Source organism: Aulonocara sp. 'chitande type north' Nkhata Bay, linkage group LG19 (assembly GCF_057382095.1).
Source record: "Aulonocara sp. 'chitande type north' Nkhata Bay isolate Kocher_YH1m ecotype deep benthic linkage group LG19, A_spYH_male_GT1.1, whole genome shotgun sequence".
In the NCBI taxonomy this organism is placed as follows: domain Eukaryota; kingdom Metazoa; phylum Chordata; class Actinopteri; order Cichliformes; family Cichlidae; genus Aulonocara; species Aulonocara sp. 'chitande type north' Nkhata Bay.
Genome location: NC_141362.1, coordinates 11,871,441 through 11,888,812, shown reverse-complemented (window position 1 = coordinate 11,888,812; position 17,372 = coordinate 11,871,441). Strand labels below are relative to the sequence as shown.

General features: G+C 46.4%; 1 protein-coding gene across 2 annotated transcripts in view; it reads left to right on the top strand.

The window, feature by feature from the left end:
- LOC147306608 (uncharacterized) overlaps nucleotides 1–17,372 on the top strand; it is a 125,611-nt gene that overhangs the window by 68,701 nt on the left and 39,538 nt on the right. The gene's annotated exons all lie outside the window — the stretch shown is intronic.

Sequence of the window (17,372 nt, the reverse complement as noted above, 5' to 3'; positions counted from 1 at the left end):
TCTTCCAATTTCAGGATACATAACCCTGCTACTAACTTCAGATTTCCAGTATGATCCATATAAAGTCCTAATTTCAATTAGTACATATATGAATATTCCTGTAGTCTATGCCAGACTTGTCATTGGGAACCACCCAAGACAGTCATTTGTATTTTCATGCTTTTCTGTTGTTCTAGGCACTAGGGCTGCTTTATTATGGTCATAAATAAATATCATATTTAGGTCAGAGGTGACAGGAACCTGGCCTGAGACCAGTCGCAGTCAGCTGTCATCTTCAAAGCGACTTTGAAGCATCAAGACAGCAAGAAAATGCCAACATGATGGAATCAGTTTGAGATTAAATGAGGTCAAGTTTGCAGTTTGTGACAATGCAGAGATTAACTGAGATAAATCATCACACATCACAACTCTGTTGCTGTCTACATACACAGACGTTCATATTAACATCCAGAGTCCTCACTGAAAGTCCTCCTGAAACACTGACGTAGTTGCTGCCGGATGGCAATTTAGCTGCAACATGACATATAGAAACTGCAGGACGGCTTCCACTGCAGAGGGATTTTGTGCAGACGGACTCAGATTAATAGCAGCGTGTTAGCAGCCTGTCTCCATTCATGAATCAGCTGTTTGGAGACAGTTCAGTCAGTGCGGGTCTGTCCTCGATTATTTGGAGACGCGTTGCCTCCCACCTGCAGTGTTGGAAAGGTTACTTTTAAAATGTATTCCACTACAGATTACAGATTACATGTCCCAAAATGTAGTTTGTTACGTATTCCGTTAAGTTACTTAATGTGAGTACTTCATATATTGTCATTGCTTTTTAAAGCTACATGAATGCACTATCGCTGTGTGATTTATTACTATTACTGAAGCCACTGAGCTAACACTGTTAGCTGACGTTAGCTGAGGTTAGTTCATAGACTGCAGACTGTTAGACTTGATGGAAAGCATTAATCATATAATCATGTGCAGTTCTGAAAGCAACACCAACTAGATTTTTAAATTTGAATATAAAATGAGTAACAGTAGGGTGATAGATCACTTTCTGTAGTGATCTCGTATAGAAATATGTTTTCTTTCTGTCTGCTTTCAGAACTGCACATGATTATTTGCAGCTAGCAGGTTGTAATGCAGCCTTCAGTAATAGTAATAAATCACACAGCAGTAGTACATAAAGATGCTGAAGTGACACAGAACCCAGGCAGCTACCACAACTAAAACAAGGTAGCTGCAGTAGGCTAATGTTAATTTTTTAAAGAGCTTACTTCCAGATGTTTCGTTAGGTTGGACTCTTTTGATGCAGAGAGCAGCTTGGTTGCTGGCAAACAGAGTTTGCATTGCAACCTCAGATTTCTGGTCAGAGCCTCTTAATGCATGTTTTGTTTGGGTTTCCTGCAATAAGTGGAATTACCAAAATTAAATAGGGCGTCCCTTTAATCCTACAGCAAATACATACTGTACACAGTCAGGAAGCCGAGCAGCCTGACGGCCAACAGGGCAGCATTAGATTGCAGCGCTGTTCCCGGCCCCGGGCGGCGACACAACGTTTCAGCAGCTTAGTGTTTGAGAGGATGGCAAAGCAGCAGCTTTATGTCACTAACAGGCATCTGAGGGAGACGGAGAAGGAGGGAACAGGGAGAGGAAGAAAAAATATAACATCTGAAGATTGCCTGCAGCTGCCCAGTGAAGAGGGATTTACAAAACATGCTATTTAAACGGCAAGCAATTTTTTTCTTCCTTTGCCAGGCACCGAGGAAAAGTGCAGCAGGCAGTCAATCCTTTGAGCTTATCGCAAGTAACCAAAGTTGCTCTCTCTGCTTTCTCGAGCCCTCGTCCCCTTTTGAGTTACAGCCAAACGCAGACATTCACAGTCCTCCGCAGCTTTGATAGTTTTACACTTAACATTCACAACATTTTGAAATAAATGTTTAATGGCGAGAGAGAAAGAGCCTTGCAGCTGGGTGTGTGACAGATAAAATCTCATCAGGCAAACATAATGAAGAAGGCTTCAAGGAGAAAGTTGTGTCACATTACTGGCGCTCCCTCAGATATTACATGCCATCTAATCTAGCTTCAGCTTGAGTGCAGGCATGGAGAATGTGTGGGGATGTATCTGTTAAGAAGATTGAAGGGAACAGCTTTCTCAAACTGCCGCCATCGATCTGTCTCCGTCTGAGTCCCCATGAATGCCAAAATCAGTGGCTGAAATAATGAGAACGTAAAGATACAGACGCGTTACCGGGGAGAGCTAGCAAGAACTCCCTAATTTCCCTCGGGATGAATAAAGTATTCTGATTCTGATTCTGATTCTGATTCTATCAGAGCAATTCGTCGCAACACTCAGGTTCTGTGTGTGCCAGCATCTGCAGGTGTGCACGTGTCCCGTGTGTGCAGATGTCCAGGTACTAGCTGCAGGGGTCTGCACGCAGAGTAGTTTTGCTCAGAGACTCATGGGACAGCGAGGGGAAAGCTCGACATCACTCCAGGCAAAAGACTGATGAGCAGCAGAAACACAGGGGAAAGTTTGAAGCGCCTCAGAAGGGAAAGCCTCGTGTGATGTGTTTTTCTGTGAATGCTCCCATTTATAACTCATGTAAAAACACACACGGCTACAGCTTGTTAGCAAATACTTTCCCAGTGAAATCCTCACAATGAATACACTTTTAAATATTTGTATCGTTATCGCCCGTAAACATCATGTTTCGAAGGCCGAGTACAGCGTTTAAAACTGAGAATGATAGTGTTGGATTCATTTCTGTTTATAACTCTGCTGTAGGTCCTGTGGTTTAATGGGACTTTGGGGGTGATAACAAGAACACCTGACCATCAGCATGCAAATAGTCTCATTATAGGGAATGCTCCCACGAGGTGCTGTAATACTTATCCAGGCGCACACGTCATCCGGCTCCCGTTTCATGCTTGCTGTAAAAGGAAGGCTATCGGCAGCTGTGAGGACTAATACATGCATGCTGCATACTTTGTTTTTGAGCAAATGCACCAATCCAATCCATCTAATATCCACACACTGTGAGGCTTACAGTGGCGTTAACAAGGTTTGACAGTTTCAAGTGGCGGTGACTCGTTATTCGTTATTGTTTAAACGCTCCGCGCCGTATGCCGACTGGTCTGCCAGGCCGGCTGGATTTGCAGAAAGCGCTCACCGTGATTGGAGTCTCGCTTATCTCGTTTCTCATTCAAACTTGAGAGCTGTCACGTGGATTTGTGTGGCTGCAAGTTTTATTAGCACAGAGATGTTAAAATGTGTCTGGTTGTCAGTCAGCAGGAAAGAACGACAGCCCTGATGCCGCTGGCATCGCTGAGATACTTGCAGAGCGTCCGTGGAAAGCGCAGCACGGAGGTAACGGTGCACACGTGTAGGGTGACGGGGCTGGATTTGCTTTGTGGGGGGTTTTTTTCCATTTTTTTTTTAGGTTATGTTTCTGTAATCACTTAAAACTTGCTTGGCCCAGTCTCAGAAGACTCCGGCTTGGATTAAAATGTCCCACTTCACATGATTACCCTGCGAGAAGGAAAATGATGCTCACACAGTACATTACACACAAGCGTCTTTTATGAGACAAGGGGGGAGTGACAAACCTGGTGCGTCACAGCAGTGGCACCAAAGGAGGGTGAGATGCCTTTGACACAGAGGCAGAATTGGAGTCCATGGACTGTGCAGCCAGAGGCACATACTGAGCTTCTTATTTTGGCATGCTAACACCCACACAGAGCCTCAGCACCTCTTTTAGCTTATTAAATATTCACTGACCAAATGATTTCAGGAATGACTTTCAAACTTCCTGTTTGCCCAACCAGTCTGCATGTGTTTTGTGGACTTGGAGAAGGCATTGACCGTGTGCCTCGGGGGGTCCTGTGGGAGGTGCTGCAGGAGTATGGGGTGTCTGGCCCGTTGCTAGGGGCCATTCGATCCCTGTACAAGCGTTGCAAGAGCTTCGTTTGCATAGCCGGCAATAAGTTGGACTCGTTCCCGGTGGGTGATGGGCTCCGCCAGGGCTGCCGTTTGTCACCGATTCTGTTCAGAATTTTTATGGACAGGATTTCTAGGCGTGACCAAGTGGTGGAAGGCTTTCACTTAGGTAGTCTCAGAATCTCATCTCTGCTTTTCGTGGATGATGTGGTTCTGTTGGCTTCATCGGGTGGTGGCCTCCAGCTCGCCTTGGAATGGTTCGCAGCCGAGTGTGAAGCGCCAGGAATGAGGATCAGTACCTCCTAATCTGGGGCCATGGTCCTCAGCCGGAAAGGGTGGAGTGCCCACTCCGGGTCGGGGATGAGTTCTTGCCCCAAGTGGAGGAGTTCAAGTATCTCGGGGTCTTGTTCACGAGTGATGGGAGAAAGGAGCGGGAGATCGACAGACGGATCCACAGAGATGCAGACGCTGTACTGTTCTGTCGTGGTGAAGAGGGAGCTGAGTGTAAAAGCAAACATCTTAATTTACCGGTCGATCTACGTCCCTACCCTCACCTATGGCCACGAGCTGTGGGTAGTGACCGAAAGAACGAGATCGTGGATACAAGCGGCGGAAATGAGCTTCCTCCGAAGGGTGGCTGGGCTGAGAAGTTCGGCCATTGGGGAGGGGCTCAGAGTAGAGCTGCTGCTCCTCCACATCGAAAGGAGCCAGTTGAGGTGGTTCGGGCATCTGACGAGGATGCCCCCTGGGCTACTCCTGGGTGAGGTGTTCCGGGCATGTCCCACTGGGAGGAGGCCCTCGGACAGTCGCAGGACACACCGGAGGGATTATATCTCTCTGATGGCCTTGGTGTTCCCCCGGACAAGCTGGAGGAGGTGGCTGGGGAGAGGGAGAGGGAGGTCTGGGCTGCTGCCCCCGTGACCCGGCCTGGATAAGCAGAAGATGGATGGACTTAATCCACAATGTTTCAGTGACTTTTCTATACCAGTAAAACCCAGGACGACTCATTTGGCCCGATTAGAGTTGACCTCTTGGAAACTGGCAAACAGGACGAAGGACAGCCTGTGAATTGTTTTCTAAAGAAGTGACTTTTAAGGCTTCACTTTCACACAAACTCTATAACTTTTCAGTTGATTATTAAAGCAGGCAATCAGTAATCAATAAATAACCAGAAATTCTCTGCGTTACTTCCAAAGTGCTTATTTATTTCAGCGTGTGCCGTCTGTGATCTCCACAGGAACGCTGACACCGACTCAGGTAAGATAAGATAAGATAAGATAGAACTTTATTAATCCCTCGGGTGGGTTCCTCTGGGAAATTCGACTTCCAAAAAGCACAGCACCGACCGAAGTTACAGTTACAGAATTGTTATATATATATATATATATATACACACACACACACACACACACACACACACACACACACATATATAAATACAGAGACAAATATAAATAAAATATACAAAGGGGATAAATAGAATAAATAGGAATAAAAAATAAAATACAAGTGAATTGCACATTTCAAGTATTGAGTCTATTGCACTGTTGACTATTTACAAAAAGTATTGCACAAGGTATTGTACAGTGAGGTGAAGAGGCACTACAGCTTAGTTGTTCCCCCCTCCTTTGTCCTCCTGTTTCCCCTCCCTCTCCCCTCCAGAGAGGAGTTAAACAGTTTGATGGCGTGTGGGACAAAGGAGTTTTTAAGTCTGTTAGTTCTTGTCTTGGGGAGAAGCAACCTGTCACTGAACAGACTCTTCTGATTGTTTATGGCCGTGTGCAGAGGATGCCCAGCATTGTTCATAATGTCCATCAGTTTCTTTAATGTCCTTTTCTCTGCCACTGTCACCAGAGTGTCCAGCTTCATGCCGACCACAGAGCCAGCCCTCCTGATCAGTTTCTCCAGCCTGGATGAGTCCCTCTTTGCTGTGCTGCTCCCCCAGCACACCACAGCATAGAAAAGTACTCCAGCAACCACCGACTGGTAAAACATCCTCAGGAGCTTCCTGCAGATGTTAAAAGACCTCAGCCTCCTGAGGAAGTACAGTCGGCTTTGGGCTTTTTTATACAGGTGCTCTGTGTTGCATGACCAGTCCAGTTTATTGTCCACCCACAGCCCGAGGTACTTGTACTTGTTGACCACCTCCACCTCCTCCCCCTCTATCTGAACCGGCAGTGGACCTTCTCTGGACCTCCCGAAGTCCACAACCAGTTCCTTAGTCTTTGAGGTGTTGAGTTGCAGGTGGTTTGTGTGACTCCATGCGACAAAGTTCCTCACCAGACTTCTGTACTCCTCTTCCCGATCATCCCAGATACACCCCATGATGGCCGTGTCATCTGCAAACTTCTGAATATGGCATAATTCAGAGTTGTAGCAGAAGTCAGAGGTGTACAGGGTGAAGAGAAGAGGGGACAGCACAGTTCCCTGTGGTGCTCCTGTGCTGCTGACCACAGTGTCAGACGTGATGTCCTTCAGCCTGACGTACTGTGGTCTGTCGGTGAGGTAGTCGGAGATCCAAGCCACCAGGCAGGGGTCCACCTCCGTCCTGTTCAGTTTTTCCTGAAGCATACAGGGCCGGATGGTATTAAAGGCACTGGAAAAGTCAAGAAACAGGATCCTGACCGTGCCTTTTCCCCCATCCAGGTGTGAGTGGGCTCTGTGTAGGAGGTACAGGATGGCATCCTCCACTCCGACACCCGCCTTGTATGCAAACTGTAGTGGGTCCTGGGCATGTTGTACCTGTGGTCGGAGGAAGTTGAGGAAGAGCCGCTCTAGAGTCTTCATAAGATGTGACGTCAGTGCCACCGGTCGGAAGTCATTCAGCTCATTGGGCCGGTTCTTTTTGGGGACCGGGACGATGCAGGATGTCTTCCATAGGGCGGGCACTCTCCCCAGTCGCAGACTGAGGTTGAAGACTCGTTGTAGCGGCTCCCCAAGTTCTGCAGCACACGCCTTTAGCATCCTAGGACACACCTTGTCTGGGCCTGCTGCCTTTCTGGGGCGAAGCTTCCTCAGTTGCCTCCTGACCTGATCCACTGTGACACTGGGAGATGTTTGGGAGGAGGGGAGGGGGGGAGATGTCTTGCTGCTGAGAGAGGGATTCGAGGAGGGGGGTGTCATGGTGTCAGGAAGGGGGGGAAGCGAGGGAGGCAGGAGAGTGGGGAGAGGACTCTGTAGTGAAGGTGAGGGTGAGGGTGGGGGGGTTGTGGGCTGGTCAAACCTGTTGAAGAAGTTGTTGAGTTCGTTTGCCTTCTCCACAGTCCCCCCCACTGTGCTTTTCTTGGTGTTGTGGCCTGTGATGGTTTTCACACCATTCCAGACCTCCCTCATATTGTTCCTCTCCAACTTCTGCTCCACCTTCCTCCTGTAGGTGTCCTTTGCTTCCCTCAGGCAGCGTTTCACCTCCCGCTGTGCTGCTTTCATCTCCTCCTTCACTTTGCTCCTGAAAGCCTTCTTCTTCATGTTGAGGACAGCTTTGACTTCCTGTGTTACCCACGGTTTGTTATTAGGATAACACCGTAGGTATTATGAATCCATGTGACAACATTGATTCCAGACACTCTAAAGTGGAGCGCTGTGTCAAATTCAGTGTCAGCTCTAACCAAACATTAACATTTAGATTTAGGAGGGAAAACGATCTTTAATGAGGCACCGGGCCCTTATTATTATTATTATGATCGCTCGCAGGCTGTCTAACTCTCTCCCGTTCGCTCCTTCTCTTTCCTTCGCTGTCTTCATCGTCCACATTTTGTAACTCGAGATAGCAAACTGGAACATCCTAATTATGATTAAATATCTCACCGCTGCCTGTGTTACCAAAACCAGAAAAACATGGCACCGAACACGTCTCGTTTCCTCTCTTCTATTTTTGTCTCTCCTGCCTTCGTCTTCTTCTCCCCTGAGTGTGTGCTCGCTTCACGCTGTTGCTGTCATTTCCTCCCAAACGTCCAAACATGGCCTCACTCTGGCCTCTGGATGTCTTTCCCCGTCTCTGCCTCTTTATTCTGTTCGCTTCACGTGAGGACAAAGGTGGGAACATCTCTCTGGTTCCATCCCAGTCATCCGTGAACTTTTCAGCAACAGGAACCAATTACTGTAACAAGACTGGTTTGCAGAACGTCTTTATTTCACGCAGTTTGTCTGCTGGCTTTTCTCTTTAGTCAGCCAGGGCCTGCTTGTATGATCAAGAGCCTCGAGTGCAAAGAAATGAATCACTGCTCTCTGAAATGATGGCACCTTAGAGATGCTGGTGATTACTGCACACTGCAAACTCACCATATTTAAGGTCTGCATGGGTTTTTGATTGAAATCAAAGTTTATTGCCACACTTTTATTCATGAAGCCTCCACAGATGCACCGCTTGGCCAGCCAAGCGTCAGACAGGGCCAGAGATAGCGGATGATGCACTGGGCCGCTACTGAATCACAAGCACCCTGTTGCTATGTATAGGCTGCAAGTACTCTGAGGAAAGGATCGGGAGCGAAAGACTGATGGCTACTGTCAGCCAGCGGCACGGGTCAATCATGAGCGCGACTATTTTCACCCATCTGAGTTTCCACATAATGTTTCCCCTCTTGAACATTTCCTGCTTGAACAGTTGTCTCCTTTGTACCAATGTTTTATTTTGGTATAACGTTGCGGGATGAGGGTGAGTCACGTCTTTCCGTTTTAGCCCAAACCGACGTCGCTGACATTTGACATCGCGGTTGCGGAGCCGCAGACCCGACGCTCATCTGTTTATTGCTGCGCTGCATTGTTTACCACTTGATAAGCTCCAGCAGCTTAAGGTCAGAGAGAAGCGTGAATCCCTTACGTAACAGTGAGACTCAGCGCTCTGTGCCCTCTGACAGACGGTAAGCCTTTCACTGACACTGAATCACCGTGACGTGGGAGATAATGAATACAGCGCACATCCTACAGTAGAACATTTGGCCTATTTTTTCCCCCCATTGCCAAACTCCACCTCTCACTTTGTGTTGTTTCCCTCTATTTCCTGAGCCTGCACCAAAATCTCATTATCATGCTCTGCAGCCTCTTCATTTAGCCACATATCTGGCTCAGTAGCGCTGGGGGAAGACATTGGATTCTTGAAAGCATATCAGCAAGCAGGAAATAAGGCGTCTCTCTCTATCTGGCTTGTCTCGTCTCCCCTAATGACAGTGTTTTTTTAATAAGGACGTTTTCGACTCCGCGGGAGCTGGGGACGCAGTACTTCAGTGACCACTCGATGTGTAGCTCTATTAGCTGTTAACTTCAGTGCAGCTCAGGTGAACACCAAATGAGTTGAGCAAGTCGGACAGATTTCCCACTGGCCCAGAATTCATTGCAGGAGTTACGAGCGACATGACAAACACGGGCTCAGGGGATGGAAAGTTTGGCTGGGAAAACTGAGCGATGCTGAGGAAACCACCTCACACAACAATTCAGGTCAATATGTGACCGCGGTCTCTAATTTGATGTTCTCTAGCACGTTGGTCCTCTTTTTGGATTTCGTCGTCCATTTAAACAGAAATCTTTAACTCCGGTCCATGACAGGCATGTCTCCGTGCCTCGGAGGTGCACTCCTGGAGCCAGAGACACACTTTTCATTTCTAAAAATAAACCTGTTCCCCCCTCATCCTAGTTTTCAAGCAGGGAGTATAAATAAGGGAGGAAGGAACAATGCTCACAGCTTGAACTGCTGGAAGGGACCGTCATTATTTTCAACAACAATTATGACAGAATTGCACTCCTGCGACTCCCCCCCCCCGTTTGAATCATCCGTGAGTGAGGCTGATTCGCTCACAAACGTTCTCCTCCCACACGAGCTTTGGAGGAGTGTTATTTAGAAAACTGAATATAGAAATGATTTATTGATAACACAGTTTAGAAGTCCTTCTCGCAGCTGCCGGGGGATTGTTGCTTTGACTGACTGTGAGCGATGTGAGTCACCGTAGCTGTGTGATAGCCTCAAATTTGCTTCCTTTTGTTCCTTTCTTTGTTCAGGAAATTCGTCCTGTGCTCCTGAACCGAAGTGAAAGCAGCACACCTGTTTGTTGGCTGTGTTTAATCACAGAGACTTTAATGGCAAGCTGACCTCGGGACGCAATAGCTGGCCTTTTTGGGCAGGCGCGCGTGATGACAGGCATCAGTCTGACATGGCAGTAATCCAAGAAAGGGCGGGAGTGTTAATAGTGTGTACCGTGTCCTCACCCCGATGGACCCCACTTCCCTGAAGGGTGTTTAAAACAACTCGGCGCCTGGGTCCAACGTGGAAACACAGGAAACATTCATCCCTCAGTCAGTACAGGCCACTGTGGGTTAACCTTCATGACAAGAAGGATCCACGGCTCGTGCCCATACTCTGTTTCTCTCTCACATCTGTTGTCACCATGTGATGAGGGAATTAAGCCTGTTTCTGTGAATTTAAAATGATCCAGTAACAACAACAGTGTTTTATTGCGCCCATTTTATCACAGCGGGGTCACTCCTTTGAGCTCAAGTGTTTTCAAAGACCACCAAGATCCTTAATTTAAGCTATTCTGAAAAATACCAAGCACTCTGACTCCCACTCCCACTTAATGCTCATTCTACAAATCAAACAATCCATCACTGTTCGCCCGCGCAGGTAATGCAACCTGTGGTGTTTCCTCTGACACCTGCAGCAGTACGCTTCCCCAAAAGTGTTAAAATCTCATCACAACCCACCAAGCGTGTGACGTGCAGCAGCTGAACGCGAGCCGACAGCTGAGCGCTTTTTAACGAGCGCGCCGATGGTTGAACGAGACTTGTCTCGGGTGTCTGTATCTGTCCGTCTCCCTCCATGAGGTCCACCATGTGATGACACAAGCCCGCAGTGACAGCAGCGTACCAATTTCCAAACAGTTGCAGCAATTTTAAATCACCCCGAGTTCAATGTTCCCCGCCACCTGATAAATCACCCCTATAGGTTTTTCTTCAAAATGTCACGATATGAACTGCAGAGTCGAGAAAGCGGCACACGCTGATCTTCGCCATCAATCCAGTCCATGTAACTCCTCGGCCTTATGGGAAAACCCGTGAACACGTTCATTACTGCAGCATTGTGGAGCTCGCCGCATGTAAATGCAGCGAGGCCGCAGCAGTTTCATCTACCCGTCCCTCGTCATCTGTTGATAATCGTGTTTTGCGCAATAAGACTCGGGGAGTGATGCCCCGCACTCTCTGAAAGTACACAACATCAATAACACAAGGTAATGACTTATTATCTATCGCCTTTATCAGACTGACAAAACCCGTGGCATTAACGGGGCGCTGAATGAGGCTGCCCACATCAATTAAATCCGCACCTCTCATTGTTCACATTCAGGCGGCATTAAAGTATGACAAGTGAAACATAATTAGGTATTAAATTGTATTAAATTGACCGTTGAGTGTAACAGATTCGCAGCATGTTTCGTACGTCCCTCATTAATTCGTGCAAAACAGCATTAATCCATCACTTTTTCTCACCTTGTCTTGTGATAATTCCCCTAACCCCCCGTCTGCCCTTTCTGAACACTGAATGTGGAGAGACAGCAGAGCACTTGTTCTCATCTATAGTAGGCTCACATACTCCCGCGCAGACTTCACTGAGTGCAACAGTTTGCTGATTCTGAATCACTCCTGCAAATATTGAACACTTTGTAATTCATGTTGTCTCAGACTTGAGTAATCTCTCCGACAAAGAACAGGAGGCAAAAAAAGAGAAGGAAAGCTAACAAGGGTGAACCAGCCATGCTCCGGAAACGCTGTTGTTTGTCTTACGATGGTGGAGAGTAATTGTTGTGGGCTCATTCGTTTTCAGGGGGCCTACACGTAGCGTGTAGGAGTTGTTCAAAGCTCGAGCCTCAAGGACGAACGTAAGAGGCCAATCGGGAAGTGGCGCAATGATGCAGCGATGCAGTCGTTACCCTGTGAGGGTTTGCTTCCTGTGTTACTAACATGACAGCGGCAGACTGTGTCGTGCAACATCGATATCCATGCAAGTAAAGAAAACACCTCAAATTTTGTTCTTTTATTGTGAAATGTATTCACAGTGCAGGGCTGCTGTCTTTGCACACATGCAAAACATGTTTATGTGGAAATGTTACAGAGTGGAATTATAAACAAGTCATTGTGAGATATCGGGATTCATTCTTTACGTTTGAAGGCGCTCGTCATCAAAAATCCTTGTCAGTATTAATTCTTTGGATTCATGGTGACGGTCACCAAGTGTTTGAGGCAGTAACTGTGTCTCAATCCAGATCTTCAGGTCTTACATGTGAAAGCTACGTTTTCCTGAATTAACTGACACAAAACAACAAAATATATTTTCATAAAGCATGCAGAGGATTGTTCCGTTTCCACTATCCAGCATGCGAGAAAGAAGAAAGATGAAGTTAAAAGTAGGTTGCAATTAGTTAAGCGCTGCTGGGACTTTTTAAATTGCCGTGGTTTATTTTCTCGCGACAGAACACCACTAAACCTCGTATTGTGTGGTATTTTCCAGAACTGCAGACTACTGAGCTTCAGACTCCTGAATTAGGACACAGCTATGGTGGCAGATGTGACTGTCACATCTCCCATCCACGGCCCCGGGCTAAGGCTAACACTCTGGTCCTGGCTGTGATGTGCATGAGCTTTGTTTCTAAGCAACCCCAGCTCAAAGCTTGGAGAGTCTAGATGGGGTGGGTGGATGGAGGTCTGTTGTGTTAGTGGTTCCACTTAAAGGGTTTGCTTTTGAAGCAGTTATGTCAGCTTTGTTGAACTTGAGCAGAACCTTGAGTTGCCTAGCTTCCCAGCTGTGATGTAAGTGCTGGCAAACATCTTTATCAGCAGCTCATACATGTGAATATTTAGCAAGCAGTCGAAATTTAGGGGTTTATTTTTACCAGAAAGCTGCAAACGTGCTCCCACTGAACGAGTATTTGCATTGCCTGTGTATCCTGAACCTAGAGTGATACTGTACCTGTGAGTCACCTTTTATTCTACAGCGTGAGCGCTCATGACAAAAGTTTAGGTTGCTGTAACTGCACGCTCACCTGTCTTTCACTTTCTTTCCTTCCTCACATGCCTGCCGCTCTGACAGCGCACAGATTCCCACACACACTTGCGTGCTAACCAGTCTGACATGATGAATTATCTCTACTCACCTCACAGAGTTTCAAAAATGGCTTGTTGATGAGACTCGGTGGAAGAGGCTACAGAGAGACCCCTTAGAGATGAAAATAAAAATAGAGTAAAGAAGGGAGATCCAGTGAAAATGGGCTCCATGGTTGACCTGTCACCAGTCAGCGAACCCTGCTGTCTGTGTGTTTTTAAATCTTTACATTCAAAACAACGTGTGACACTATCACTCTTCTTCTTCTTGTTGCTGAATTTCATCCTTTGTGACTGTTTCTGGGTTTCTGTCAGTCTTCTAGATGTGAAACATCAGGTGACACCCCCCTTCCTTAAATCCAATCCAGCCTGGCTGTTGTCAGGCATTGCACCCGTGTTTTCCATGTCTCCTTCCACCATTGCATTAACTCAATCAGCCCACTCACTCCACTGAATTATTACTAGAATCATGTGGTTTTAGTGACTGCCTGGGGAAGCAAATGAAAACCAGCCAGGCCCCGTAAGAGTGACTTTGCTCAGATGTTGACTATCAGGGCGGCGGGAGTTTACATATCTGATCTACGCTGCTTATTTAAATCAGATGGGTATTACAGCTTTATGAGATGTGCACAGTAAAAGCGGATAACATCAGCTCACAAGCTTATTTGTCTATTAACCCTATGTAAAGGGCAATAAAAAGCATCGTCTGCCTTTAAAATTAGGCACACTTCAGCACTGTTTGCAAACAGCAGGTTGGCCGTTTCAAGCATCTTAAAAGCTGTGCTGTAGATTCAGGCACTCTTAATATCTTCTGTTACTGCATGTAATCCCAGAAAGCCTGGCTCCATGCTTTCGAGTTCAGGGCTATCTGGGAGCCTCCATCTGTCCTGTTCTTGTTGATGAAGTCAGTTCTTTATGACTTTGGCTTTGTGTTTGGGCTTGTTAACGTGCTGCAGAATGAATCAGATGCCTCCCCGATGGCTCTACGTGACTAATAAAAACCGAAAGTTCTCAGAACTTCTGCACAGCGTATAAAATGTTTTATGAAGCAAAATGGAAAGTCCAGGTTATCAAAATGCAAAATCTGAGTGTGGTCTGACCTTTTGTAGTGTAATCATTTTCATCCCTCAAAGGTCATTTTTGGACCAAGCTTGCTCTGTTATTGACCGGCCTTCTCATTACTGTCGATTGTTGGGGCTTTAGTTTGTACTGTAGGAGGCATTCATGAAACCTGCCAGCCAAGATCAGTCAAGGCCAGCACAAAGAAATAGTTCAAAATCAACTGTGTCCTTCCCACAGGTTATTTCACATTATTTATCCTTTCATTGAGTTTGGTTGAGGTAAAGGTCATCTCTCAATCCTGGCAAATCAGCTGATAATTAGTTTAGGTCTACCTGCAGCTAGTGCTGCCTCTGCAAGCCTCTTTGCAGCCCACCAAAGACGGCTGCAAAGAGTCTGCTGTCCCTGATGCCTGCTCTGTACGGTGTCGGGGTTTTGGCTCGTGCTCATCACCTCTGTGCTCAGAAGGTCACAGAACAGTTATTCTGCCAAAAATAAATTACTGCCGATTGAAAAACAATCCTCGTTTGGCTTATTTGGCTTTGACTGAAATGTGTTTGAGATTAAATAGCTGTTGGATTCAGAAACAGAAATTTGATTTGTTTTAATGATTAATTGCTTTCAAACTTGAGGCACTGTTCAGCAAACATGTCTAAAACCTAAAGAGACTCATGCAGACTAAATAGACAAATAACTGCACAGCATCTTCTGAGTATTTATTTTTTCTGCGGGACTGTGTCATGCAAAGAAAGGTTTCACAGGAATCCCAGAGCCCTGTGAAAAACACAATGACTGAATAGCTTCAGTGGCGGTAACCTGAAGTAATCGTTTTCTATACGATTTTCTCAGTCTGTCACATTATTGTGGAAAAACTGTGACATGCACAGCTTTCTAAAGGTCCCACATCAGCATCAGGTTAAAGTCTGGACTCTGGTCATTGCAGCACCTTGACTCTTTTCTTTTTCAGCCTTTTCCTCAGAATGTGCTGCTCTGTGGACAAACGTCACCACTTTGATCTCAGGTTGTTCCAGAAGTCTTGTGGCTTGTTCAGATGCAGCTAAGTCGTTCTGCCTCGTTCTCTTAAGGTGGAAGATGTTTTCTCCTGCAATCCTTCCAATCTATCCATGCTTGTTCAGTTTCTTTTTCCAGTCGTACCGGCATGAACTTTAACATTTACCATGCTAACTGCCACCTGTAAAGTCTGAGATGGAGCTGTTGGGTCTGACGTTGTGCTGAGATGCTGGGGACATCCACTCCTGGCTAGATCCTGGCTTGTAACAACACAAGCTGTATAGTAACATCAGTGATAACAGAGCGAGCTGTTTGAAGCACTGCTGTGAATCAGGCTCTCACACTAATTACGTTTGACTGTCAGATGTGTCCGGTTTCACCTCTGAGCGACATTCAACCTTCCTCCATCCAAATCCACCCACAGGTGTTTGTAGCCGATCTGAACTTTTCCTCCGACATACAGTTGATCCAAAGGGTAATTAATTTAATAGTCTATCAGTAGCAGCCGGTAAACGTTGCTCCTATCGCCTAATTTTTCTGATTTGATTTTGTCCAGATTAACATCACAGCTAATCATTCAGCACTCTGACTGACTTTGTGCTTCTGATGTTCCAGCTGACTTTGGAGAATAAAAGGCGAGCGAGAGACAAAGATCTGAAGTGGACTGCTGGTATCTCTTCCATCTCCAAAAAAATCATTATGTTAGGCTCCCACCCTCCACACTCCCGGGCTGCTGTGGTCTGCAGCGAGGAAAATTACATTAGAGGGGAAAGGATTTCAATTGTCTTCTTCAGACTCAGGAGCGCGGTTGCCTGCCGGGCTTTGCAGACCTGTAGCGTTTTAAAAATCGCTTCCGAGATGGGATTGACTCGGAGGCTAGTCCGGACCTTCCCGTCAGTCAGCGATCTGGAGCTGGGAAGTTGATACAGCGATAAACTGCTGCTGACTCGAGCAATAAAAACATTTGATACACTTGCTGATTTTTAATAGGCTGCCTTTGACGTGTTTGTTTGTTTATTCTGTGTCGTCGCGGCAAATAAACAGTGCGACGATATCAAATTATCTCTGTTTTCCCCAAAACTCCTCAGTGGCTGCAAAGACAGAGCGCGTTGCTACAGCAACAGCAGTTCTGAGGCCTCGTCTAACAAGTTGCCTGGGAATGGAGTACCGGCTGTTACATAAGATGCGGCTTACTCTGCCTCTGGTTCTCTCTCACACGCAGGGCTTTTCCTGTGGCAGAAATTCACATTCAGCATGATTTATTCATAGCTGGATTGCTGCGCTGGATTTATGATTCCACCATGTAAATGCAAACACATGCAATCAACCACACTTGGCAGGAATTTGTGTGGGGGCATTGTTGCACTCCAAGTCCATTTCTGTAGCTGCTGTAAATGAAAAGATTTAGATTGAGGAGATTGTTGTTTGAATAAGAAATGATGCAAAGACAGCAAGACGATTTGGCCTGTGATGTTGCGCGGGATGAAATTAGCAGAGAACAAAGCGAAGTGCGCTTCACTTTCCCGGCAAAAGTATTAATTGCGTTAAAATCCAAATAGCAAAGAGGAAGCAGGAACCTGGTGAAACATAAAAGCCTCGAGGATTGTCGTTCTCGGAGGAATAAAGAACGCTGATCCTGACACTTTGTTAAATTTCTTTCTGTCACCTCTCGCTCCCTCCCCACTTTGACTGTCGGAGAGAAAGGGAGCCGCGAAGGAGCGCTGAGCACAGCACAGATAACACTCTTCATCATTAACGGGCTCACGATAAGTATTCAGACATTCAGCGGCTTCTCCTTATCTGGCCTCCATAATCTCTCAGCGGCTAAATACTAAGGCTGCGTTTAGCTCGCCACACCGTAGGTGCAAATCGCCGCCGCAGAAGAGAAATAGTCCTTTTACGTCTGTTGGTACAGCCTGCCAATAACCTAATAATTTTTCAAGAGATTAGTGCCTCAGACTTGTGTGCAGAGCCCTCCTGGGGTTTACGGGAATATGCATAGCTGCCGGTATACTTCCTGTTCACTCTCTGACGGTATCATTTTACAGTCTCTGCACCCGTTATCTCCCCAGACTCTCCCGAAACATATAGCCAAACACAAACTGTCTTTCCTTAATCCTTAATGTTGTTTACAGAAGCTCAGAAGACAATACCTTCTAACCTCCGCTAGCTTCTGCTCACTATAATCTGTTCCTTCATCCTCTCAGGAAAACCTCCACCCTGCTGGGAGAAAGATAGTAGGCTGTAGGCTTTGATTGCTGTTGAGGGATGCAGGTAGGGGGCTCTATCTCAC